This window comes from Pleurodeles waltl, chromosome 1_2 (assembly GCF_031143425.1).
Source record: "Pleurodeles waltl isolate 20211129_DDA chromosome 1_2, aPleWal1.hap1.20221129, whole genome shotgun sequence".
In the NCBI taxonomy this organism is placed as follows: Eukaryota; Metazoa; Chordata; class Amphibia; order Caudata; family Salamandridae; genus Pleurodeles; species Pleurodeles waltl.
The window spans coordinates 233,600,619-233,628,130 of NC_090437.1; positions in this window are offsets into that span (position 1 = coordinate 233,600,619).

Here is a 27,512-nt window from a genome sequence, read left to right on the forward strand (position 1 = left end):
ACCATGCAATACTAAAATTTGAAATTATGCTGTAGAATGAAAGGAATGATAAACAAATTACACTGCATCAATCACCCTTACGGGGTATACTTCCATGAGGGAAAGTCATGCTGAATCAGTACACACATGATGTAGGTCAGCAATGATAGCAACAAGACAAGAGTGTGAACAAATCATCATCTATAAAGCTCTCCCTGAACTTCACAATGCTGTCCGATCTATCTATTTACCTACAATAACAAGTCTGGAAGCACTCTTTGTGAAGTAGGATACATACCAACCCCAAACCTTGATGATCAATGCACACTACCAATGGTGGCTCTCCAACATGGTGGATACTTACCAAGTTAGCACACGGGTAGCTGGCATATTAAACCTCATAAGCCTGGGGATAGGGAGCATGGAACACAAATGTCATACTTAACATTTCTGCTACACTGATGTCAAGGCCATGAAAAGGTAGCACCTAACGCATCAGGTAAAGGGTTAACAATTTTTTTATTTAAAAGTAGTAATAAAAGAGGCAACTAAGGGATAGGTAAACCTACACTAATCTAACCTGACTACTACTAACCCACAACTGTCCCTAACTAACCTAAGCTAAACTTACTCTACACATGTAACGAAACGATCTAAACATCAACCCCCCACCCACCATTAAGAGACAAGACACATGCAGGACAACACTTACTAACCTACACACATACTATACTATCCTAAACAAACATATATTTTTTTGTATTTTTTATTTTTTATATATATATATATATATTTTTTTTTTTATTAAACAGGAATCCCAACATTGCCCCCCACCCACCCACCCACACACAAATATTAGATAGAAAGTATAAGGACCCCCCACCCTCTTACCTAACACTAACTAAGCTAATTACCTATACTTATCCTATAACTAACCCCCCAAACCCAACGAACAGTATGAAAAGAGGAAAGAGGGGAGAGGAGAGGGGTAAAAGTTCAGGAGGGCAAAATAACTAAAGATTTGCCCTCTGAAGTGTGCGCCGGATGGAGCGCACCTTCTTTTTAACCTCCGCCATGTCCTCCGTCAGGTTGTCCACCTTTTGAATTAATCTGTCCAGTTTCCTAGACAATGCCTGGAAGGCTGCAGGGTCAATTGGAGGGTCACTGCTGGTCTGCGTGCCGGTGGAGGTGGAGATTGTCGCTGGAGTGGAGTGGCCACGGGACAGCCCTGCTCCCAACACACGGCTGGGTCCAGGTCTTGAGGAAGATGGCTGGTCCGTCGCTGGGTCCCCTTGGGCAGACCTGGTGGTTGTAGGTGGCACCGTTGGTGGAGCCTGTGGTGTGGCATGCCACGCCCCGGAGGCCCGATCGGAATTGTATCTGCGGGCCATCCTCCGATACCCATACTGCACCTGCAGGATGTGCCTGTACCTCATTGCCCTGTGCTCAAAATGGTTGCGCTCTGCGTCACTCAGGTTTGCAGCTGTGAAGAGAAAAGTGAAATATTGAGCATTGAATTTACAGTGGGTTGAATCCCACAATGGCTCATTTGTCCATTACTAGAAATATATTGTATGCAGCAATTGTTACAACATAGTTCACGGAAATGCTCAGAGGAAGTACATGTGAATCATGCATCCCTAAGGTCATATCACACCTAGCATATCCATGTCTCTACATGATGGATGACATCACCCTAAACTACTCATCCAAATCATACCTAAGGCATTTGACATTATGGCACCATCTCTTCCGCATACTGACTTCAGTACATATGTCATTCTATGTGATTACACTCACACTCCTCACTCAATAGCATTTTTAATTAGTTGTGTGCTAAGATTGAACCCCTGGCCCAGAATCATGTGTCCACACTAGGTGTCAGATGTAGGAAATTAGGAAAATCAACTAGCAAATTGCAAAGCAGAACGGTGTCTCTGACACCGTCTGCGAGTCGCTATGGGGTCCATAAAACCCACCTCATGAACATCAATGATGTGGGTTCCAAGTTGCCCCACCTTAGCAACATGGGCACTCACGGGGATGGTGGCCTGCTGGGACCAGCAGAACTCCATAGACGTGACTGTTTTTTAATTAAGCAAGTTATTTCTCCCCAAGTGTAGGCCGTTTACCGGAAAGAAAAATGAGCTGCAATTATTTTTAAATCACAACAATTGTACTTGGAAATTTTCACGGTAATTATTGGTCCCTTAGACCACTGGCTTTTTTGCGCAGGATTCTTTTAGTCCACTCACAAAGGCTGAAGCTTTACAATGAGGACCCCTTCCAGTCAGCAAGGTGGTTACCATCCACTTCAAGTGGATGATAACTGCTACTCACTTTGCAACCACGTACTCGGTTGCAAATGGGATTGCCTACCACTGTGATTTGCAAGTAGGTCTGGTAAAACCCTTCATTATATCAATTTTGAAAAGCATTTTACTCATATGTACATGACCACCAAAGACATTTTGGATTAGGAAACAGACGTTTGCAAATCCCACACAGATATTTATGCCATTTGCAACGTGTAGACATTTTTCTCACTCTGGCCCAAGGTACTAACTCAAGTCACAAAAGGTGTTAAGTACGTGTAACATACTGGTTGCTACAGTCCTAGGTACCCTGTTTCACAGTAACATCCCAGTCTTTGTGGGTGGTGTGGGAAGAACAACCAACAATCCCATGTTCAATGCACACCCAGGAGTGTACAGAAAGTGCAACAATTATGTGCCTTCACACACAACACCTATGAAGGGCTAGCAACACGTTGTAGTCAGCCCAACCTTGTCACATCCCAGGTCCACACATGTCAAAATGTTATGACTTAGCCCAACATAACATACTATTAGTGAGGCATGTTTAACAACACACACAGGGGAGGTAGTACACCCATTCACATGATTCAACTGAACACCTAGGGCATTGCACTCAAGTCACACACACTTCGAGTTCACCTTGTGGAAGTACATGCCCATGGAAGATCCAACCTACAGTGTACACAGTCCATCCTCAACTAGGAAGAAGCACTTGTCATCAATGCCATGTGCCTAAGCTATCTGGGAGACTGTCAGTCTGATATGCAGACTCAGTTCATGGCAAGTCCCTGACCAAATCTAACATTGACCAGTCTATTCGAAATGAGTCATACCATTCCCAATTGCCGCCATAATTGAATGGGCTACAGCCCCTCAATCTGAGAGATGACTACGTATTGCTTTGCAGAAACATAATTCTAATTTGATATCACACTAAAAGAACAAAGCCAATGAACGGCCAGCACATCAAATCATGAATTCTCTTGAACACACAGTAATCCATCATGCGTCATTACCAAACAATGTAAATAGCACTCAGGCGACACTCACTGTAGGTATCGGGGTCGTCAAAATGGGCCACCTCTCCCACGGTGTACGGGGCTGGTCCACCTGTAAAGCATGAAACAAAGATTATACTCAGACTGGGTGAACAGACAAAAGATTTCTGTTACAATGACACTGTGTGAAAATGACATGGTAATGATAGACTTTCACACATGCTCATCCTGCATGGATCACTTTGTATTCAACATTAACATTGGATGAGTCTCCTGCTCCAGTGTCACACCCTACTACACTCATGCAGTGGTCAGGACAGTCAGGTGTCGTCCAAGTTAATCCTCCATTAGTATGCCCCAACAATAATGTAATCCATACATCTCAGCATGTGCATCCCCGAGAGACATTCCAAAACTGGTTCCATGAGGACTGCATGACCACTCACAATAAAACAGGCTATTTGGACAGGGTCAACAGACAGCAACCAGACACACATGTGACATATGTGTGAACAACATGACTAACTTCATGTGACGTGACGGCAACACACATGTATAGCATCATCATGTGTTTCCAATTTTCTGTCTAGCTATAGCGTCTGCATCTGTAGGTATGTTGTTTCTACATGACGTACTCACTGGCCATTATGACCAGTGGAGTACAAATGGAGCCGTTCACGTGTTGCTTTTCTGACACAAAGGCAACACTACATTACATGCAGCTACAGGCATCTGGTATGTGTTGCAAAAATGATCCATCGGACTGGTAGCATAGGTCTTCATACACATTCTGCAACAAATACACATTAGGACACATATGTATACCTTTGTAGCGCAGCATTTGAAACATTTTGGGACGCAGAGAGGGGGCGACTTAGCATAATACAAATAGATGTTGAATTTATAAAGCTGTCATTGCGTGTACATGTGTTGCAAGAATGGGGATTAATGTGTATAACCATGGGCCTAGGTTTCCCTGGCATTACACACACTCAGCTACTTATTTTGCAGATTCGCTAACAATCATCACATGTTCACACACCGATTTCTGTCATTCCCATGTAATTGTTTTTTACTCACCAACATGGCCACCAATCTGGAGTCCCAGGTGGTCCAGCAGGTCCTGTTCCCTGGTGATCAGATCTGCCCAGCGGTGCTTGAGTTGGTGTACATTCCTGAGACTCCCATAGACCCGGACCAGGTGATGGCGCACCTTCTCCCACCGGATTTTCCTGGCCTCCGTGTGATACCCCTATATCACACGGCCCCCAGCTTCCAGCATTAGTGGGAGGAAATGGCTTACGAGCCATATGAACCCCCCCAATTCGTCTTCCCCCATCCTGGACAGGCGAGGCCTACCTGACATATTGAGAGGGATAAGAATGTACCAACAAAATATAAAATATAAAGGGGGAAATGGGGAAAGGTAGAGGTGTGAAAGAAAAAGGAGAAGTAGAAAAATAGCCCAACTAACCCCCCAAACTATGCTACCCACAACAGACTCCCACAGACAATACAAACTATCACAGGTATAGACAAAATAACACTAAACAGACTGAGACAATGTGATACAACAATAATAGATTGACACTAAGACAAAATACAAGGCACACAGGACACTAGAGCAGTAAAACACAGGACAACACCTTTCACACAACCACACAGTCTAGAGAAATCTGAGACTGCAAAGTGAAAGTGAAAGTTACCTCCCAGTACAGATTTTGTAAACAGGATATCCTATTACATCACTTCCTGCATAAAATGGCCGCCGTTTTTATTTTCCCGTTATGCGTCATATTTTCACGCATACACAGTTGTGCGTCAATTTTTTATGACGCATTACAGTGCACATGATGCGGAGTAAAAAAATATGAATATTAATAATTAATACTGTACATGAAATGACCAATATATTGTGCATGTAGCGTCAATTTCACCACGCATACATCATGGGCGTCGTTTTTTTTACACGTACAGTGGTGCACATGATGCGGAGTGAAAAAATATGATATGAATATTAATAATTAATACTGTACATGAAATGACCAACATATTGTGCATGTAGCGTCAATTTCACCACGCATACATCATGGGCGTAGTTTTTTTTACACGTACAGTGGTGCACATGATGCGGAGTGAAAAAATATGATATGAATATTAATAATTAATACTGTACATGAAATGACCAACATATTGTGCATGTAGCGTCAATTTCACCACGCATACATCATGGGCGTCGTTTTTTTTACACGTACAGTGGTGCACATGATGCGGAGTGAAAAAATATGATATGAATATTAATAATTAATACTGTACATGAAATGACCAACATATTGTCCATGTAGCATCAATTTCACGACGCATACATCATGGGCGTGTTTTTTTTTACACGTACAGTAGTGCACATGATGCAGAGTCAAAAATATTGTGGATGTAAATAATAATTTGAAGGTGAAATATCAAGACACTTTTGGATACATTTGTATATGACTCTGCATTGTGTGCACTCATGTACGTGAACAAATTATGACGGCCATGCTGTATGCGTAGAATAAGGAGCAAATTTATCCAAATGTCTTCATGTGTTTAGCTTTGGAAAGGTGATTTGTCATGGTCAAACGGTGCGATGTGAGACACATTTGTGTTTGTATATGACAAATGTCCGTACTTTTATGTATAGACGGCCTTCACACTGTGATGTTTGGGATACGTTAACTAATGTATTGACCATATTTGACAACATATTTGGTGTAACTGCTGATGGCTATTTTGAAATGATGTTTTTGATACCATTATGTATTCCGTCTCCAAAATGTCCCCACCTTTATGATGGGGATGCTTTTATCTGTAGTCCTAACAGGGAGTGGGAGAGTCACTTTCAGTTTTTATGGGGCTGACAATGTCCCATTATGATTTTGTGTTTCATATTTGTGTAGGACTTGTGACATGGAGGCCACACATGTGCCTTATGCATGTGTTTAGTTCACAAGTACATGATTCTTGTATGTTTTGGGGGTGGTAGAGGTGGAGTTAGGCCCCCAGCACCCTAGGATTTGACCATCCAGAATAGCTACTGTATCCATGGAGTATTTTTATCATATCCTGGCAAACCTGCAGCAGCGGGCGAATGTAAGGCCATATGGTATGAATGACTGTTGACCATTCATTCATCTCATTAGCCCATTTGACGTTTGCAGTAATGATGATTTGGAGCTAAGTTGCATACCATTTTCATATGACTAAGGGGGTCATTCTGACCGCGGCGGTCGGCGGTCGCCGCCCGCCAAGCGGTTCCCGCCGAAAGACCGCGGCGGTCATTCTGGCTTTCCCACTGGGCTGGCGCCAGCCCATCGGGAAACACCCTTCCCACGAGGACGCCGGCTCAGAATGGCACCCCCTACCGCCATCCTGTTCCTGGCGGGAGACCCGCCAGGAACAGGATGGCGGTAGGGGTTGTCAGAATCCCCATGGCGGCGGAGCGCGCTCCGCCGCCATGGCGGATTCTCAAGGGCAGCGGGAAGTCGGCGGTACACCGCCGACTTCCCGTTTCTGGCCGCGGCTGAACCGCCGCGGTCAGAATGCCCATCGGTGCACCGCCAGCCTGTTGGCGGTGCTACCGCCGACCTCCGCCATGGCGGTAATTACCGCCAGGGTCAGAATGACCCCCTAAGTTTGCAAGACTCTCAGCGTTCACGATGTGATAATGCGAAGATTGTTTTGCTTGTCTGTGTCCCTTTCTGCATAAACTGGTTTAGTGTCATGTTACAATCTTCCTGCTAGGTTCAAACTGGGACACAACTGTGATGGTCTACTTTCAAATATTAGGTTGGTTGTATGACATATGTGTACATGTGTGTGGGAATGTGGATCCAGTATGACCTGTCTGTGTGTATGTTGTCACTGTAACTTCAAGGTCTCCTCCTGAGTTAGTGGCAGCTGATGTTGTTGCAATTGTGTATTGCTCACATCATACACTTGAGAGAAGCCATTGATGACATGTTCACGTACACATGGATGGTCCCACCCTGTCTCTGAACACGTGTGATGTGACTTTCAAATGATCTCCAATTTTGGGCTGGATGAGAGACTGTTTCAGTTGTTTGGATCCGGCATGTGTAATTGTCACATTTGTACTCTTGTTGGGCTCTGTGTATGGTAATGTAACATGTCACATCCTACCCTCTGTGCATACAGTTGTGATGTTTATTTTTGGTGTGATGAATTTTAATGGCATTCTTGATCAATGAGACGACATTCATCTTCAGCTATTTCAAACTAAAGGTGGTCAGAAATGAATAGGCCAAAGCATGATGTGGTGTTTGTTATCTGTGTTTATTTACAAGTGTGGAATACAAGTGATTATAATAACTTAAGTAAAAAAATTGTTCACAAGCTGTTGGCGCCTACGCACTCCTGCTGCGGTGTTAGGTTGTTCCCCCTACTGTTGCAGGCCAGCATCCTCCTCATCATCATCCTCAGGCATGTCTGGGTCCGGTTCAAGGAGGGGAATGTTCCTTTGTACACAAATATTGTGTAATATGGCACAAGTGAGTATGATTTTGCAGACCATCTCTGGGGAGTATAGTAGGCTTCCGCCAGTGATGTCAAGGCAGCGGAACCTTGACTTTAGGATCCCAAAGGTCCTCTCCACAATGCTGCGTGTCCTCTTGTGGGCGTCATTGTATGCCCGCTCAGCAGCAGTATTTGGGTTCCCATATGGTGTCATTAGCCAAGGCTGGATGCCATACCCCTGATCAGCTGAAAGAGAAACACAGAATGGTATCAATTAGATGTAGGAGGCACTGTTGTACGTATCTTTGATGGCAGTAGTTGTGTTGTGTTGTCTGTGACTATTTTGTGTACTAATGTGACAACCTATGGTTGTTGGTGGAAACTTTGGCATTGTTTTTTTTCCTTGGCTGAGCAAGTGTTTGTTGTCTAACTGTTTGTCAGCAGGATGTATTGGTTTCTCAAGTACAGTGTGCCCTCCCTTGCATTGTGACTTGTGACACAGGTGTCCGTGTGTCCTCACTGGGGGTGTGATGATAGTTCCATGCAGAGTTGAAACATGAAAGGGTATTAGAAACGTTCATATGAACATAGCCAGGCCATCCCATCCCTTAAAAGTTATGCATTGTATTAGTGTACAGGTTATTGTGAGACTTCCAATTTGCAAGGTGACATTTAGGCAACCACAGTCATGAATGTCCTCACACTAAGCTGTGGAGTAAATTCAAATGTGTGAGAGGTTCAATGGTGACTTGTGACACATGGCTAGTGATGTGAGTACTTCAGTGTGTTCCTGTCTAGGTGTGGCTATTGTGGTGTATGGGTTGTTTATCCTAGAGGGTTTCTGTGCAGTGAGTATATAAGTAGATTTTTGTCCTTACCAACAAGTAGTCCATTGCCATAGCGTCCATCCTGGAAGTGTTGGTTGATGGTGCAGTGACGGAAGATGAATGCGTCATGTACACTCCCAGGATATTTAGCCACAATGTTGCTGATCAGTCCTTGGTGATCGACTATGGCCTGCACGTTGATGGAATGTGTGTGCTTCCTGTTGCGGTAGAGGTGTTCACACGCAGCAGGTGGCACAAGGCGTACGTGTGTGCAGTCGATTGCACCAAGGACGTGCGGAAAGTCACTGATGGCGTAGAACCACTGTTTTGTTTCCTGCTGCTTCTGCACTGTGTTAGGGAAGCAGATGTGGCGGGGTGTCAGTCCAATGATGGCATCCAGTACTTTAGGCAGGAATGCGGAGAAAGATGGTTGTGAGATTCCACCAACCAGGGCACCATTTGTCTGAAACGAGCCACTTGCCAGCAGGTGAAGTACGGCAAGCAGCTTTGTTTCGGTTGGGATAGTGCGTGGAGTCACTAAAGTGGGGGCCAATTGCTGTTCAATATTTGTCTGCAGCTGCTGAATGGCCTGCCAGTTCAACCGGTACCTCTGGATGATGTCTCGTTCCCTGAGGCCATGCAGGGTTGTTCGTGGGCGGAATATCCTCTCCTGCCTTCTGCGCTGTCTTTGGGGTCCCTGCTGTTGTTGTTGTGGCTGCTGTTGTTGCTGCAGGGCTCTGCGTCTACGTGCACGTTGAAGAAAAAGCACCTCCATGTCTCCCTGTTGCTGCTCTACTGCTCTGCTGCTCTGCTGCTCTGTTGTTTGTTCTGTGTGTTCTGATTAAGTACAGGTGTGTTTGCCCCATTTTAACGCCTGCCCTGACCCAGGCGTTAAAATTTCACGCTATTCGTGCTTTGCGCCATTTTTTTGCGGCGCCTGCCGCGCGGGAGTGATTTTTGCCCTGGAGCATAAATACCACGCACCGCTATGTGCGTCTGTTTTTGGACGGGAACGCCTACCCTGCATGTCATTAACGCAGGGCGGGGTGCCGCTTCCAAAAACTGGCGCACATAGCGCCATTTTCCTGGTGCGCCAGATCGGGCATCAGGGTTTAAATATGGGGCAACGTTTGCGCTGAAAGTGCGTCAAAATGTTTGACGCACATTCGGCGCAAACGGAGTATAAATATGCCCCTAAGTGAGATTTATCAAGCCACGCAAGGCCACTCTGCTTGGCCCAGGATGGCTTGATAAATTCTAGAGTAACGCAAGGCAGCACAAATTGCAGCCTTGTATCTCTCTGATGCCCCACCCATGGATTTTGGTGCATTCTCAGATTTGGTAGACCTGGGTATGCGCTACAATAATACGCCTCCCATGGAAGGCATTATGAGGAGAAATTACTTTATTTCTCCTAGCTTTTTCCTGTTTCAATGTGCTACATTTTGCAGCACACATAGAGTTAAATGCCTCTCAGCATTGTTTTTGTGCAGGAAGGTGTCCCTTCCTGCTCTAATAAAAATCCTGCCTACAATACAGGCATCCTTGCAAAATGATGCTAGGGGGCATGCATTGGCGATAGGCAGCCAAAAGGGCCCCAGCGCTAGGAAAGCACAGTGATGCATCATGTAATGGGAAATACTGCACATCCCTGCTCTTTCCCTTTCAAGGTGGCTTGCTGCATCATACTGCATGCAAGAATGATAAATGTGCCCCTTAATGTAAATAAAAAGTAACATTCTGAGTATCCACACTTAGGTCAGAATGGGCATAAGCACAATATTCTATTGCGTTATCCCCCATTACAAAGTGCAGAATTCAAAACTCTCACAAAAAGTACCACACCATGCAGAATTCATATTTAGAGTTATTACATTGCCCTATATTTTCAGGATGTGTGTGTGAGCGGAGAGACTTTAGCACATTAAAAACAATCAGTGGGGACATTGGCCTGGCAGGGCATGGAACAGGGACCAAGGACACAGAGTTTCACTCTTTTAAGGCTGTACACAGAAGCTTCCAGGTCCTAAAACACAGCGTATCATTGTCACTACCCTGGAGAAGTGGGTAGAGGTTGTGGAAACACAGCAATGAAAACAACAGTCACAGATGAGAAAGAAGGTCCCAAAGGACATCACATGCACCAATCTGACCCGCATTGTATAAGCATTGTCAGCAAGGGCCGGACAAGCCATGGCCTGACATGGGTTTGAGGCCCTTGCCACCGTAGAGGGTGACACCAGAAGAACATGCCAGTGGCTTCCTACTGCCTCACAGGCCTGCTGCTGGTGAACCTACCCCCAAGTGAGGGACACATGTTACGGCCTGGTAGGGGCAGGGAGAGGGGCAACCTTCTGAATGAGCGGGCCATATCACAGCCTCATGATAAGAGGGCAGGTGTCCCTTGCTAGCTGATGGGACCTTGGCCAAGAGGAGAGCTAGGCAGGCAGGAAGCACCAAGGGATCAGGGGGCCATGCCTTACATCCAAATCAAGGAGGAAGAGGCAAAACTATTGGAGAGGATTCCCTGTTACAGGTCCAGATTGCCTGAGGCAGAGATGCCTCTGAGTAAGCAGTGACTGGCACAAGGACACAAGGAATAGAAATGGGCCAGAGGACAGTTAGACACAGCTAAGAGAGGCCAAACAATGAAGAAGCATGATATAAGTGCAGTAGAGAAAAACCTGAAAATCAGCACATGAGAAAGGGGCCTCACAATAGAAAGGAGACTGCGGAGGGCCAAGAAGAGAAACCCTCATGACCAAACCCATACATTAAAGATAACCACTCTGCCAGAACAAGTGCACAAAATGGGGAACCACTTATTCCCCTTATGGGCTGAGACCACAGGGCGGGCCTCCCAAGAAGGGGATTGCACTACTCAAACAAGTGAGAACAAGAAAACAAGATACTACCACATAACCTGCATCCCAGAGGGAGGGCCCCAGGGAGGCAATTATGTTATTGGTCCAGAAACTAGACTCGAACGAGGAGCAAGAGCTGGGGGCCTTCAGAACATCACATGGTTTTCTGACATAAGAAAAGCATGGTGGAAAAGTAAAAAATACAAAGAATCATATTTATACTCCATTTGCGTCGAATTTGCATCATTTTTTTAATGCAAATTCAGTGCAAAACTAAATCCATATTTATATTTTGCTGTTAGACCCATCTAACGTCAAAATGTTGGAGTTTGCACTATGTTTTAGATGCGTGAACCTACCTTGCGTCAATGAGTTGCAAGGTAAGCGTTCCCATCTAAAAAATGGTGCTAGCCCCATATTTATCCCCTGTGCTAAAATGAGGCACGGTTGGGAGGAGTGGCTAAATAATGGTGTAGAGCTTGTTTTGCACCATTATTTAATGCCTGGGTCAGACCAGGCGTTAGGGGACCTGTGGACCCATTTCCATGGTTAAATACCATGGCAAATGAATCCACAGGTGGGCACCTCAAGCCCCAGGGACACCCACACACACAACAGAGGAACACCAGAGGATGGGGTACCCGATCCCAGGTAAGAAGGGTAGATGGAGGTAAGTATTTTTTTTTTTTTAAGTAAAGTGCCATATGTGGCCCAACTTGGGCCCCCTGCATGGCACAGGGTGCAGTGACCATGCCCAGGGGACACTGGTCCCCTGTGCTGGTGGGCATGACTCCTGTCTTTTCTAAGACAGGAGTCATGTGGTATGGATGGTTTTGTGTCAGAAAATGACGCTAGGCTGGTTAGGGGCATTTTTTTGCCTCTAACAAGCCTAACATAATTTTTTGGTGCAGAACCCCCTTCTCCCATACCGCAACCCTCACCTGTCTAATGCCATTTTTTTTATGCTAGCCCACCCATTGCACCGACTTGCACCATTCTATAAATATGGCACCCGACGTGCTCAGGAATGGCGCAAGCCGGTGCTAAAGTTTTTGGTGCAGTTTTGCACAAAAAAGTATAAATAAGGGCCTTAGTTTACAGGCCCTGCACACATATAATTCACTTTACTACGGACTTACAAGTAAATTAAATATGCCAATTGTGGATAAGCCAATGTTACAATATTTTAAGCGGTGTGAACATGCACTTCATCACTGGTAAATTGCCCCGAGTGCCAAAACCAACAAAAATGATGTCAGAAGAAGAGGAGGAGAAGGCAAAAAGTTTGGGATGACCCTCCAGAGAGGGTCATTTTCTAACATAAACCACTTCCAGTGTAAAGCCAGGGTAGAATAATCAGTATCTTGTTAGACTTCCCTGCATAGGAGGATAGTACATGAACAGTGCCCCACTACAGTTTTTTTATGCTTCTCTGAACCCAGTTGGATCTCTGTGTCTATACTCTAGGGGACAACTGAACTGACCTATGGGGAATCATTCTCCTCACCCGTGGGCCCCATCTGTGCTGCACCTAACCTGAACTTGCTCAAAGATGCATCCCAGAAGGCAGATAGTACCAAAGTGATGACAACAGCAAGGACAACAAAGCGATGTGGCCCATTCCACCCCATGGACCAGAATTCTGTCCCCATCCCAAGGTGAATTCTGTCCATAAGGACAACAACCAACAGAGGCCTCTGACAGTTGTCAGTGTCAAGAGCCTGGGCCCAGGCCATTCAGGAGCCTCTGTCCTCTGTGGATTCCCAGAGTGGGAAGCAGTTACCCCAGATGACTTGTACCCTTTTGCCACTCTACCTTCTACCACTTCAGGGGTGGTATCCTGAGACTGGTCCTTCATCCCAGGGTCTGAACTCTTAGACTGAATCTTTGTCTGGCTAGCCAGGACATCAAGGGGATTCTGCCTTTGCATGAGCCTACCCTTCTGTGCCAGGCTGGAAGTTGCCTTACCGGGGTCAGTCACGAGGTGCTCTAATCTCAGTGCTGGCAATCCCTGACACATTGGTCCTCCCACTGTGGACTGTTCCCACCTCCACCCCCTCCACCTGGGCCTCTGCTCCCTCCACTGTGGAGTGGTATCCCCAGAAAACAGAACTGGTAGGGCTCCTGTGACAGCAGCCCCCCTAGCTCTTCTGACATGGTAGAGCACTCATCAGTGGATGCTCTCTCTGGACAGACCACGTTACCCTGCTTGTGCCTCCTTTGGGAACAACCTAAGCTCTAGGGCCAGAAATAGGGCACTCTGGGTCTCTGCCCACCCCCATCTCTCCTCCTATTATTAGATGGACATGGGACCCTTTTCCCCACCACACTGTGACCTGTCCGTATCTGTCAAAGCCCAGCTCACCTGAGTCCTTGTTCAATTCTGATGGAGGTTGAAGACAATCCGACCCCACCCTGAAACTGCTTGTTCCAGCACACTAGTTTTTAAAACAGTTCACTAAGAACAGAAGCTCAAGGGAAGGAGGGAAGTGGATAAAATAAAATAAAGAGACAACACCGTTCTTGCGTTTCCACTGTTGAAGTGCTGCACAAATCTGCGGCCCTTTCTGACTTCTGTAGAAACTGGTGCCTAATGAAACATAAACAAAGAACAGATAAGTACAACCTATTCCTAAATGGGTTCCTGACTATCCCTTTATTTATTAGAAATTCTCTTCTAAAAGTACCTCTTGGATCCTGGTCTCTAGTTTCCAGGTTTGGAATGTGTTACTACTCTGGGATGTGCTTTCTATTGCTGTAAAGCTTCTAAAACATTAAACAAATACCGTTATCAGAATTACCAATATCTAACATTCATCTTAATATAACTAAAGCCTAAACTCCCAATAGCAGACTCACTTTTCCCATATTTCCAGAATCTATTATAAAACAAATACTGTACTTTTACATCAAAATACAGCATGTAATTTGTGCAAGTCCTTGATTTAGTGTTTGTCTTGCTGTTAATGGTTTTCACTGTTCAATTCTTAAAAGTTCCATAAAAAAAAATGTTTGCTTCACAAAGTTCCGCAAAGTATTCTTGTAACAAAGAGTTTGAATCACAATGTTCGTGGAAGGTATCTTGTTTCAAATTGTCTATACACGAATCCAGAAATTGTTGTCAAAGTTCTTTCAGGTAATAAAAAGTTTTGCACTTACTTGTTGCTGGCAAGAGATACTGATCAGTCTAACCTTGTCTTCTTTCTCTTTTGCAGGTTGCTTGTAGGAGAGAGGCTGAGGAAAGGAGAAACCGGAAACCGGAGGAAGGAAGAGCCAGCAGCTGCACCCATTGAAGCCAATGAAAGTCTGTAGAGAGCAGGAGTGCCAGCGCCGAGGGATCTGGTCTCAGGTAAGCGGGAGGTAGACAAGCACAAGCACTGGGTGAGGCTCGGGGGCTGCCTTTTATAGACAGGGCTGGGTGTGGTTCGAAGAGCTGGGAGTGGTTTGAAGGGCTGGGTGTGGTCCTCACATGCTGCACATGTTCTTGAAAGGTGTGCAGAGCTGGGTGTGGTTTGAAGAGCTGGGTGTGGTCCTCACATGCTGCACATGTTCTTGAAAGGTGTGCAGAGTTTCAGTTATTATGCAAATGAGTTGAATTAACACATGGCCTAGGGAGGAGTGTTTTAAAGAAGCCTTGGTAAGAGCAAGGCCCAATGTGTAAACAAAACAGCACATTAAACAACATACACAGAAGCCTGGGGGAAGGTGAGATAACAAGAAAGGCTTTCAATAGTAAGTTTAAAAGGGAGCTATTACAGAACCCACTAGTGCAGTGAGAGGGGACATGCTCTTTGCTGTGCACAAACCCTAACAGTATCACTGCATACATCCCTCTCACACTGTTGAAGGGGACCTGAACCAGCCTCCTTAGGGTCCGACACCTCCCCAAAGCCTTCCCAGACACCTTGGAACACCTCCCATTGGTCTGCCTTCCTTGCAAGATAGATGGGTCGGATAACTCACAACCTGCCAGGTGTTGGCATAGCCCTGGAAAACAGTGACTGAGCTTGTGCTCTGCAACAATCAAATTGCACACCCCTCAAAGTGTTTACCATACTACCCTTTACTCAACCTTGTAGTGCCTTGAAAAAGTAACCCACAACATTCCCCAGGACTGGTGAGACAGCTTGTGACTGACATGAATCTCAACCGGCACTCTTCTGGAGTAAATCCATGTTTCTTGACAAAGGGTCTCCTTCATCATGGGATACCTCAACCTGTCCCTTTCTATAGGGCCAGCAGGGTGTCCCTTCCATCACCAGACATAACACTCAAAAGGCCACCTCCCCAGTACTTCTCAAAGATCCTATGTACTTCAAGAGCTACTCCATATATCTGAAACGACTTGTCTACGTCACCCCCTCTTAGAAGCCTGGCGCCAAGTATCCGGGTATGTGGACTCTTTCGTTTGCACTGGACACAGTAGTTTTGCTGCCACCATTTTTGCTAGACTCTAACAGCTATTTAGCCTTCAACTCCAGCTCCTTGAGACTGAGTTCATGAACATAGCAAGACAATCTTCTCATTCAAAGCTCTCCCAGCCTCAGCCTTTTTCTTCTCTGCAGCCAGCTGTTCCAGCTGAAGCCTCAGGTCCCTCCCAGCTAGTCTGTCCTTTAACTTCTCAGGATACAGGGTTTGGGAGGAGACACTGTTTCCTTCATAGGATCCAACAGGGGTCCCCCTCTGTGTGGGGTCCCCTCTCTCCTCTGGAGCCCTGGTTTAGGCCATTTCTAGCTCCTCTCCCTCCTTCGCAGGGCCACTAGCCTTTTGAGGCCCTGATGCTGGGGTCAGTTACTACCAGGGTTCTGCATTCTCATGAGTGCTGAAGTAGTCTTCTTCAGAATCTTGTAGTCAGATTGCATTGTCTGGACCTCCTCTTAGGCTTTAAGGGCTATCTGGTACTCAAACCTTGGTTCACTCTTAAGAGTTTTCAGTCCTCTCTCTGCACAACTTCCTCAGCTCGGCCATGCTGTAGCTGTCAATGTAGTTGATATCCAACTCTATATGTGACAGGCCCCTGGTAGATACACCTCACCCTGCCCCATCCTGGGTCTCTGGATTCCCTTTTAGGAGGGAGTGGTGTCCTTCCCTCAGCTCAGGGTTCTCCAACTCTGATGTTGTTTGCACTGTCCTGACTTCCTCATAGGCTCAGAGGGCTAGCTAATGGTCTTCTTTGGAAGCTTTCATGCCCACATTCAGCTACATCTTCTTGCAGAGCTGCTTCAGGTCACTTCCAGTGTATGCTAGGCAGTTGAGATCCATGGAAATCCAGACAGTGTATCACAACTGCAACAACAAAAAGAGTTCCAAGTTGATGAAGGTGATGCAGGAGTCAAATTTAGAAAAATTACCATTTGGGAGAAAAAAAGTAAGATAATTTATAACTCGTAAGTATGGACAGTAGTGTACACCAATCTTTGCATGGCACTGCACATGCACAAGTCCTAGCCTCACTGTTGATCACTAGTTTCAGAAATTGGGGTTACTGGTTGTCAGCATATGCACCCTGTACAAGCAGGAACCACAATCATAGTCAGGGTAAGTCAGATACACACTAAACGGTAGCCTGTGTAAAGTATTTGTGCAACACAACACACAGTAACAAAATGAAAACACCATAAAAAGACACCACACAAGGTTACAAAAATAGACAATCATCTTATAAATTAATTAAGACCAAATTGACAGAGATCCAATGAGTAGAAGTCTAGTTATGAGTTTTAGAAGAATAAGGGCCTGATTTAGATCTTGGTGGTAACAGCCCAGCCATCGATTTTCTATCAGAACTCCCGTACTCCTACTAGGAGGTCTGCACGCTCTCTTTAGATGTTGGTGGGTCCATAAACGAAAGACCACAGTTGGACCGATGTACCACCATGAATCTCCACCTGCATCAATGTCTCCATAGGCAAAAGCGTCTGGCAGCAGAACTCCAGCCACTTTTACCATTGAGCCAATCACAAAGTGCCTTCCGGCCGATGCAACTGTATTAGCTAAACCTCCACATCTGAGTTGGTGTATTGGGCGGAATAAAGGTGGAAACTCACCTTTTTTGAGATTTCTAATTTTCTGCCACCATGAACCAGGTCATAAATGTCTTGCCGTTGCTGCTGCTCCTGGACCAAGATGACATTCAACCCTGTTGCTGGAACAGAAGGTAAGTCCCTGTTTAACCTGTCATCCTCAGAATTGTTGCGGTACATTAGCATTGCACTTGAGCATGTTCAACAAATACTTGCAAGCAATAGTAAAAAGATGTGCAATGCTTAGCCTGTAATGTTGCATTTATAAAAATGTTTGAAAATTCACCTTGAGATATGAGTAGTTCCCATTAATCTGGTACTAACAGCCTTCATGGCAATGGAAACCTACACCAAACGTCACAACAATTCCAAATAGAATGTGTCCATACAGGTGTGTGCAATGATTGCCCCTAAACTACCATTACCTTTACATAAACAGTATACACAACAGGAACTACACAAATCTGTGATAATGTAGCAATTGCACAACAAAACGTTACAAGTGGATGTACACAGAATGTACAACCAAGCTTACTTCTAAACTGCAAACATGTCAGAGATATATGAAGACCACATGTCCTCTTGGTTTGTGCAATTTATGACAAACATTAGATGTCATTGAACTATAGAGCATTATGTTCCTGTGCAATGCCTATGTGCATATTATTGACACATCATGTTAAAATAAACACACATGCATTCTCCAGTCACAATAACAGAAGCACATATGGTATTGGTGTAAGTGTTCAATAATCTTATGAATGCTGCACCAATATTAACATGTTCATCACAAATGTACAACACTAATGTATGCATTTGAAAATATCTAAAATATACAAGCAGTGCTTGTCATTGTTACAAATGAGATTAAATGCATGGCACACACATTAGCAGAAATGTCATCATCAGCAAACAATTAGTAAGAATCTAAAAAAAAAGGCCACGACAAATGTATTCTCAAATTAAATTGTTTTTATATGAATGAGATAACTATTTTTAGAGTTTATTTCCCCCAAAACAGCAAAGACTCTAGGCCATAAGTCCAAAGTCAGGGTACATGCCCATAACTTGCCTCCTATTTGCACTGTTAAAATAAACTCCTCTGGAAGGAGCATCGATGAAGCAAAGAGCAGGTACCACAGTGATGTTGCTTTGTGGGGTTCTTGGGTTTGGAAAGGGTGGGTTTGGGAGGGGTGAGTTTGGCTTTAGGAGGGGTGGGCTGGGCTTTGGAAGGGGTGGTGTGTTTGTCTTTGGAAAGTGTGGGTTTGTCTTTGGAAGGGGTGGGCTGGAATTTGGAAGGGGAGGGTTGGGTTGTGGAAGGGGTTCCCAGACATTAGGGGGGGATGGTCTTCTGTTTGGGAGGGGTGGCCTGGGATGAGGAAGGGGTCAGGGGCTAGGCAAATATCAGCTCCTCCTTAGGGAAACAGGTAGGATATTTAGAAAGGAGTTGGGGGTAGAGGGAGTAGTAATGTCTGTTGTGCATGTACCTATTGATGGCGTGAGTGCCTGAAGGTCTGGTGTACGTATTGTATGTTTTGGTTTATGTTTTGTTCTGGGTGTCTGTTGTGTGGGTGAGTGTGGACATTTGTGTACAGTATGTGTGTCTGCGGATGTGTCTGCTGCGGAGGTGCAGTGTGTGGTTTGTGGTATCTGTGGATGTGCTGTGCATTTGTGTTTCACAGTGAGTGAGGTGTTTGGTGGTATAGTGGTGGTCAGTGTGGGTGTTTGTGTTGTGGTGGGTGTAGTGCCTGCGGGTGTGTTGGTGGTGAGTGTGTGTGTCTGGTTCATGGTGGATGCGGTATCTGCAGGTGTGCTAATGGTGAGTGTGGATGTCTGTGTCATGTGGGTATGTGGATGTGTATGTTGGGTTGGGTGTGGTGTCTGTGGGTATGCTTGTGGTGACAGTGTGGTGTATGCTGTCTACGTATGTGTGTCTGTCTGTTTTTCTTGTCTTGTTTGTGTTTATGTGAGGATGTGCTGCGTGTGTATTTTTTTAGTCGGTGCATGTAAAGGTGTGTATGCTCTGGATAGGGCTGTGGGAAGGACTTGTGCTGGGGAAGGTGTAGGAGATGGAGCACAAGGTTGTGGTGGGTGGGAGGCTTCAGTCAATGAAGAGGCCAGACCCAGGAGTGACCACCGTCGGCCAGACAAGGCACTGTGATTGCCATTCAGTTAAGCCAGCATCTGGTCATCTGACCCCTAATCCCCTGGATGGCATTCAGTAGTGCGGTCTAGCCTGCAACAATAGTGTGCAATAGATCAGCAGCCTCCTCATTGAGGTCAGCATGGGAGCAAGGGGTGGGGGATGTGTCTGCAGCAAAGGTAATAGCACTCTTTTTAAGGACGTGCCTGTGGCCAACTGAGGGGAGCAAGAGGGAGGGTAGAGATGGAGTCTGAGTGCAGAAGACAATGTAGGTGGAAAGGCTGCACTAGGTTCGGCCACCACTAAGGGCAGGTCATCTGTGGAGGCCTCTTAAGATGATGTGAAGTTGCTTGTGGCCTCCATGCCAGTCCCCTCATCATCTGTGATACTGGGTCCCTCAGTGTCAGTGTTGCTTGCACCATGACCGCAGTGCCCAGCTTCTTCCCCACTGACATGGCTGCCATCACATTCCCCTTGCCTAGATGATGCTGTAAATTACCTGAAGTATGGACGTTAGTTTACACTAATCTTTGCATGGCACTGCACAGTTTGAGGGTATCTGGCTATCTACATTTGAACATGAACTTTGCTCACAAAACATTTGCCAAGTCTGCATAATAAACCAGCTTTGAGGCACTTAAACTTTCTTTTTAGTCATCAGTATCTCATGCCTGTAGGGAAGAATTCCACAAACCATTTGCTCACAGTCTAGAATGTCCCTATGTTAGCTCCCATGTAATGTATGCCTTTTTGTCTTTTATCTACCTTTTATTTCTTTGCATGACAAATGGGTTTGACAGCATTAGTAAATGCATTAGCCTGGAAACATTCCTAAATTACTTCAGTACAGAGCAAAAACATTTCCTCATATCCAAATGAGACATGTTTGGCCTGATATTGAGTTATCACAATGCAATACTCCAACATCTATGTGATGGAACCTTCTATATGCAATTGTCCTTTTAAGTATCACTTTTCTTACCATCATTACTTTCTCATCTAGACATAACTAAGGACACTTACGTGTCATTTGGGGTATGGATAACTCTGTCACCAATGTGAAACATTCCTGTCTATTTCAATTAATATAGTCTGGCATGAAAATGTATGTTGGTTGACAGAGACTGGCTTACATGCACATTTGGGAAGGGCTGAGGCTTCATGGCAATCTGCTGCTGTCTACGTGAAATTGATTGAATTTGGCTAGTGAAACATATATCTAGCATATTTCACATAAGGAATGATGCTGTTGTACACATCTACACTCCTTTTGGTGCAGATGCTCATGATGATATTCTCATAGTACCAACTTACCAATGCAAAGTTTGAATCATGGACCGTTTCATAAGTGCTTACAATGTCCTATCAGCAGGAAAAATGTCTATATTACCTACTCACATTTGTGATGGAACATCATACCTGACCTGATCCTCAAATAGGGCATGTTTGGTACAAATGTCCCTCATACCATGGAGAAAATACAGGTACCCCATTTTGCATGCATCCATATGTCTCCTCAAAACAGTGTTTGGCTTGTGAAGAGCAATCTAGTGACAACTTTTAGCACAAAACGATATACCAAACACAGCATCAGATGCCATCCTAAAAACGTACACCTCCATAAACCCTCACATGCATTGGATGTGTGTCAACTGTCATATTTATGCCAAACAACATTGCTGTTAATAAAAAAAGGTTAAAAAACAAGATTACCTACATACAATAACTCACTGTCTTGATGCTGCTATTGGGCCATCAACTGCCCAACAATCGCAGGGTAGGCCACTGCAAAGATGTTGGCCAGTAGGGTCCAGTGTGTGGCACACCCACTGGCCTCATTAGAAAGCATAGTCAAGCTAGACTGCTGCTGACTTCAAGGGCCAGCGTCAGAGGTCCTCCTACCTCTTCCTGCAATGCAGTCTGCACCACTTAAAGACCCCCAGGCTCGGCACTTTCTTTGCAATGGCCTTCCATGAATCCTGCTTAAGATGGATGTTGACCTATATGGATGAAAACAAAATACAAGAAAAGATGTTTTTGATTGATTTGTTGTATCTCTCACACGCATTGCTAGAACAGTCAGTATAGATTATTTACAAACATTTCAAAGTTCCTGAGACACACTAATTTGCAGTGATCTGTGGAGTACCCTCCACACTTTCATTCTCCTCATGTTACCAATCTAAGATACAAACATCATCTAAGCCAGGGACAGGAAACCTTTCATGTAGTGAGACCCACTTCTGATTAGTCCACTCATTGTGACCTATCAAAGGGTAAACAACCTGTACATTATTTGCACATAACAACATGCACAGCTACATTTTGTTCATACCTAACTTTCTAAAAGTCAGATTCTATGGTTTGCACCACATACCATGACTAAGGGTGGTATGGGAGTGCTGCCATGTGTCAGTAAGTGTATGGTTTTGGGTGATGTATGACCAGGTGTGTGTTGTAATGGGGCATATTTGTGTGGCTGATTGAGAGCCTGGGTCATTTTCACTGGCAGCACAGGAAATACCTTTCCCCGTATGTGGCACTATACAATGATTAAAGCATGAAGATACTCCTATTTGAAACTATGGGTTGGACATTCCCTTGACAGAACAACATGAGACAACCCCATGACTTTAGAGATTCCTCTTGGACTTTTATCTTTCTCTCAATTTCAACCTGGGGTGTATGTTTCTTCTTAAATTAGTAGTACAGTGCCTACGAGCCACTGGAAGCAAGGTGCCTGCAGGTTATCTAATTAAACCTGGAACTGTGAATAACATGTACTGAAAACTCAGCTGATTCTTTCAGGTGCCATTTTATTTCAATGCACCGACATTTCTAACATCTTCAAACAATACCCTGTATCTGGATGAATCATTCGGTTCACCACATTCCAATCACAACACTTCATTCATGAAAAAAAAGGGACCAAATAGCCTGTGGACAAAGAGGAAACAATTGATTTTTGGCAAACATATTTCCCATTCAAACATGCACCTTTTCCTCTGGGCTCCCATACAGCTGGTGGTAAAGGGACATGACCTCCCTGGTGAGGCACTCCAACTCCTCAGGGGCAAAAGCAGCAGCCCTGTCTCCTGCTTTTCCCTGCATCCTAACTCCCAGAGCAGCAAAAAATGAGGCTGGCTGCACTGTTAGGAGACAAGTGAGCTTTTTTTCATTACACCGCATAGAAGTACACGGCGTACACAATCCAAGAAAGAGACAGACACAGCCATTGGCTTTTGTGCATACCTGGCACACATGATAGCCTATGAAAGGGCCTGTCAAGGAGTTTTTCACATACTGCATGGTCAACTTCAGCCGACAGCCATCTTTTATCCATAGTCCTGACGGCAGGTCAGGCACCCCCCCATTTTAAGATGTGTAGCTATGTTTTTTTTAAATTGTGTGTGTATCACCAGCATTCAAAATTGTTGCAATTCAGATACGTACAATACTGTTTTGGCAAGATATGACACATAAAACAATTAACTGTGTTTGACATTGATAGTGCTGCAGTGCATGTAATACTTCAGTTGACGGTAATTTTAAAATAAAAAAATAAAATTTTGCAAATAATACATTTCAAATGTTTCATTCACACGTTATTTGTAAAAAATGCCAGACAGATAAATAAAATATTGATTTGCAGCAGCATAAAATTATGGTAACATATTAGGCACAATGAGATAACTAATCTAACCTAGACGTGAGATATGTTGATTGTGAAAGTCGTGTGTTATCATTTTTATTGATAGTTTGTTTTCCTTACATGCAGCCCTATGAACCCTTGTATGGGTAGAAGAAGGCGTCTCATACTGGTTCCAGGCCTTTCCACCATGGAGGAAAGGGACATAATCAAAAAGTTTAGACTAAATAGGCAAACTCTATTGGATTTGTGTCAGCACCTGGATCCTGGTCTCATGCCTCACATAGTAACACAGCAGCAATAACACTAATAGTGAGCTCATAACAGCACTTCATTTTGTAGCCACTGGCTCTTTTCAATGCACTGTGGCAGTATCTAGAGGCATGTCACAGCCAACTTTCAGTAGTGTGCTACAAGAAGTCATTGCTTCAATGATGAGACACATCAACAACTTCATCCAGTTTCCAAAAGCTCAGGATTTGGTCAATGTGAAGGGAGAATTTTATAATTTGGATGGCCTACCACATGTGTTTGTAGCAATTGATGACACACATATTGCCTTGGTGCCACCACATGCCAGGGAACAGTTCTACTGCAATCGGAAGAACTTCCATTCCATCAATGTGCAAGTTGTCTGCTTACTTGATTTATACATCTCAAATTTATGTGCACGCTTTCCTGGGTCAACATATGATTCCTCTGTACTAAGAAACAGCATCATAGTACTGCAAATATCACAACTTGGATTTGAGAGGGTCTGTTTTTTACGCAAGTACAATAGGACTTGAGGATCATTTGCTTTAATCCGACTTTAGGAATGTACCATTGCTGGAAATGATTTAAAACTATCAATTTATTGCTTCCATGTAGGAGTCTCAGTGTATCCTAAATGACCATGGTTGTTGGCACTGCTGAGGAATCCAACAACGTCGGCGGGTTCTGCTCCAGTGAGGCCCATGGAAGAAAACTGAGGTTAGTCAAGTGGGCATTTAGGCTCCCGAGGGCCAGATTCAGATGAATGGACAGGACCGGTGGAGCCCTTCCCTGCTCACCTGATAAGGTGTGCCACATCAGTGCACTGCAACACTAGAGCCCAATCATCACAGAGGATGAAGACCCGGAAGCCCATTGAAGATGACAGTTGTGAAGATGAAGGAAATTATCTATGTCAAGATGTCATTGACTACTTCTTCACCTGAGTGTAAATGTACCCTTACGTATTGTGACATCCAATGTCAGAACAACTTGTGACACAGGGAACATATCAGTCTGAAATGGTAATGTAGTCCGAACAGTCAGTTCAAGTAAGTACAAGGCAAAGATGTTTGTGGATCAGAGTTTCCCTACATTGACTATTGTGTTCATTGACATAGAATAACTTTGCTTTTTCTAAGTATATGTGCTCTCCTAAATGATCATTTGAGTCAAATTGTATATGTAAAATCATTAATTTTCCCTTGTTATTCTGTTTCAGGGTCCTTCACTATATCATCTTCATTTGGACATTTCAAAGTTGTGACATTTGCAGGAATATGTTGCTGTTGGAAAGTACGAAGGCAACATGGGTTGATCCTGGGACCGACACCCACTTTATATGGACAGATCTTGTACAGATACAACTTGCACTGTGATGGAATAGAATTCTTGAGATTGTATCAGACCTGTTTTCTGTTGTATATTGCCACAGAGGCAATATGTGCTGCTTAACTTGCTCTACCCACGTGTATGTCAACCCATAGCATACTGGTCTTCCTTCACATTGGCTAAATCTTCAATTTGTGCACAGTGTAGGAGGCTGTTGATGTGTCTCCTCATAGTGGAAATAACTTTTTTTTAGCACACCACTGAATGGTGGTTGTGACATTGCACCAGATAGTGCCACAGTTTCCTGAAATGGTAATGAGGCCTCAGAGTTTGTTAATGTCATGATGTACACTATTATTGTTATTGATGTAGGATTGCTATTGTGAGGGCAGAACATCTGGCTCTAGCTGAGGTCGTACTTCAATAATAGTTTGCCCATATAATTTGATTTAACATTATATTCCCTTTCTACCATGGTGTCAATATTCTGGAATGTCAACTTCTAAATGGCACAGACTGTTTGGCTTCTGCATGGTCTGTCAAATGCATATTTGATTTTGTCACAAAACTTGTTACCTAGAAATGTATGACAACACTACATTCAGTTTTCTTTGTTTCTTTTTTCATCTTTTTTAACATGGGATGCACATTACCAAGTTGGTATCCATTATTTGTTTGACATCTTTCAAACACAATAGTGTACAGAAAACATAGAAAAGGAATTAATCATAATAAATAAAACTCAAGTCTTTCACTTTGTTTTATGTGCCTTTATTTTGATCAAAAATATCAGTACAACAGCTGTGAATCATGAAAGAAAAATGTACAGTTATAAAAAACAGAAGTCCATCATGGTGGATGAAGCTTTGGCCATGATTTATACTTTTTGGTGCAAAACTGCACTAACGCAGTTTTGCACCAAAAGGTTTAGCACCTTACTTGCACCATTTCTGAGCACCAGCCGGGCATCATATTTATGGAATGGTGCAAGCCAGTGCACAGGGTAGGCTAGCATTAAAAAAAAAGTGACGTTAGCCGGGTAGGGCTGGCTGTATGGAAGAAGGGGGTTTTGCACCAAGAAATTATGTTAGGCAGGTTATAGTAAAAACAATTGCTCTAACCAGCGTACTGTTATTTTCTGATTCAAAACCATCCATAACACTTGACTCCTGTCTTAGAAAATACCCCAATGGCCAGCACAGGGGACCAGGGTCCCCTGGGCATGGCCATTGCACGCAGTGCCATGTAGGGGTCCCATTTCAGGGCCCCCAATGGCACTTAAAACAATAAATACTTACCTGTACTTACCTATGCTTACCTGGGATGGGGTCTCCCATCCTCCACTGTCCCTCTGGTGTGGTTGGGTGTGTCCCTGGGGCATGGGAAGGGCACCTGTGGGGTTACTCCATGGTGTTCCACCATGAAAATAGGCCCACAGGTCACCTAACACCTGCCCTGACCCAGGCGTTAAATATTTTAGCATGGGGATAAATATGGTGCTAAGGCCATAGAGTCATCTTTTGCACGGGAACACCTACTTTGCATCTCATTGACACAAAGTAGGTTTCCATCTCCAAAAAATGACTTTAACTCCATAAATTTGGCGCTAGACGGGACTCCCTGTCTGTGGCTCCAAAAGGTGTATTGTGTTCTGTTGTAGAGGGACCACAGACAGGGGTAGATGGTACAATAAAAGCCCTGCACATGTGAATGTAAATGTCAAACATCACCCCAGTCAAGGAGCACAAATTGGAGTTGTGATTCTGTAGCTCAATAATGTGCTTCCCCTGTACCTGCTGAAGGTCCCGGGTCTGGCTCATCAAGTCTTGGAAATGTTTGATTACTCCCAAGATTCATTCAAGGGAGGTCTGGGTGTCTTTGATTGTAAAAAAGAAAAAAAATCCGCAGGGGAGAATAACATCCTTCAACACACAATACACTATATCAACCACTCTTTCACTCCAATGATTATTCTTGAATAAAGGAATCAATAACAAAAGTAAATGTGTTGGTAGAATCATCAATGTCACTCTCGTAGTTGAGGGATGCTTTGATTTTTCCCATGTTTTGGTGGCAATGCATTCGTTCTCGAAGAGCATCAAAGCCACAATGCACTGATTTGGAAACAGATGCACTGGGTTTCTCCACACTGTCAAAAGGATGCGTCAATCGTCCTTCAGCGACGTAGGCGAAGCAGTGTCTTTAGTGCTGTATCAATTGCAGTGTGCTGGCTGCCGCTTCCAGCAGGCAGGGGATACATCAGTCAATTGGGAGGTACCGGAGATGCTGCTTGGTCCCCAAGTGTGATGCACCGATTTTATTTCCGGAACCGGTTGATGCGTCAGTTACCACCACCAGCAGGAAGGTGATGCATCGATTTCACTGGTGCAGTATCTGGGTCCACTTCCAGTGAAACAGGAACAGGAATAGGGGAGGAGACATTGATATCCCTGAGTCTCTAGCAACAGGAGGCAAGCTAACAAGCTCTTGGAGTGCACTTAGGTTGCAAGGCAGAGTCCAGCTGTCCCTGAGCTGGGAAGAAGAGCAGAAGGCAGCAGGCAGCAGGGCAGTGCAGCAGAAAAGCAGTCCTTGAAGCAGCATAGCAGTTCTTCTGA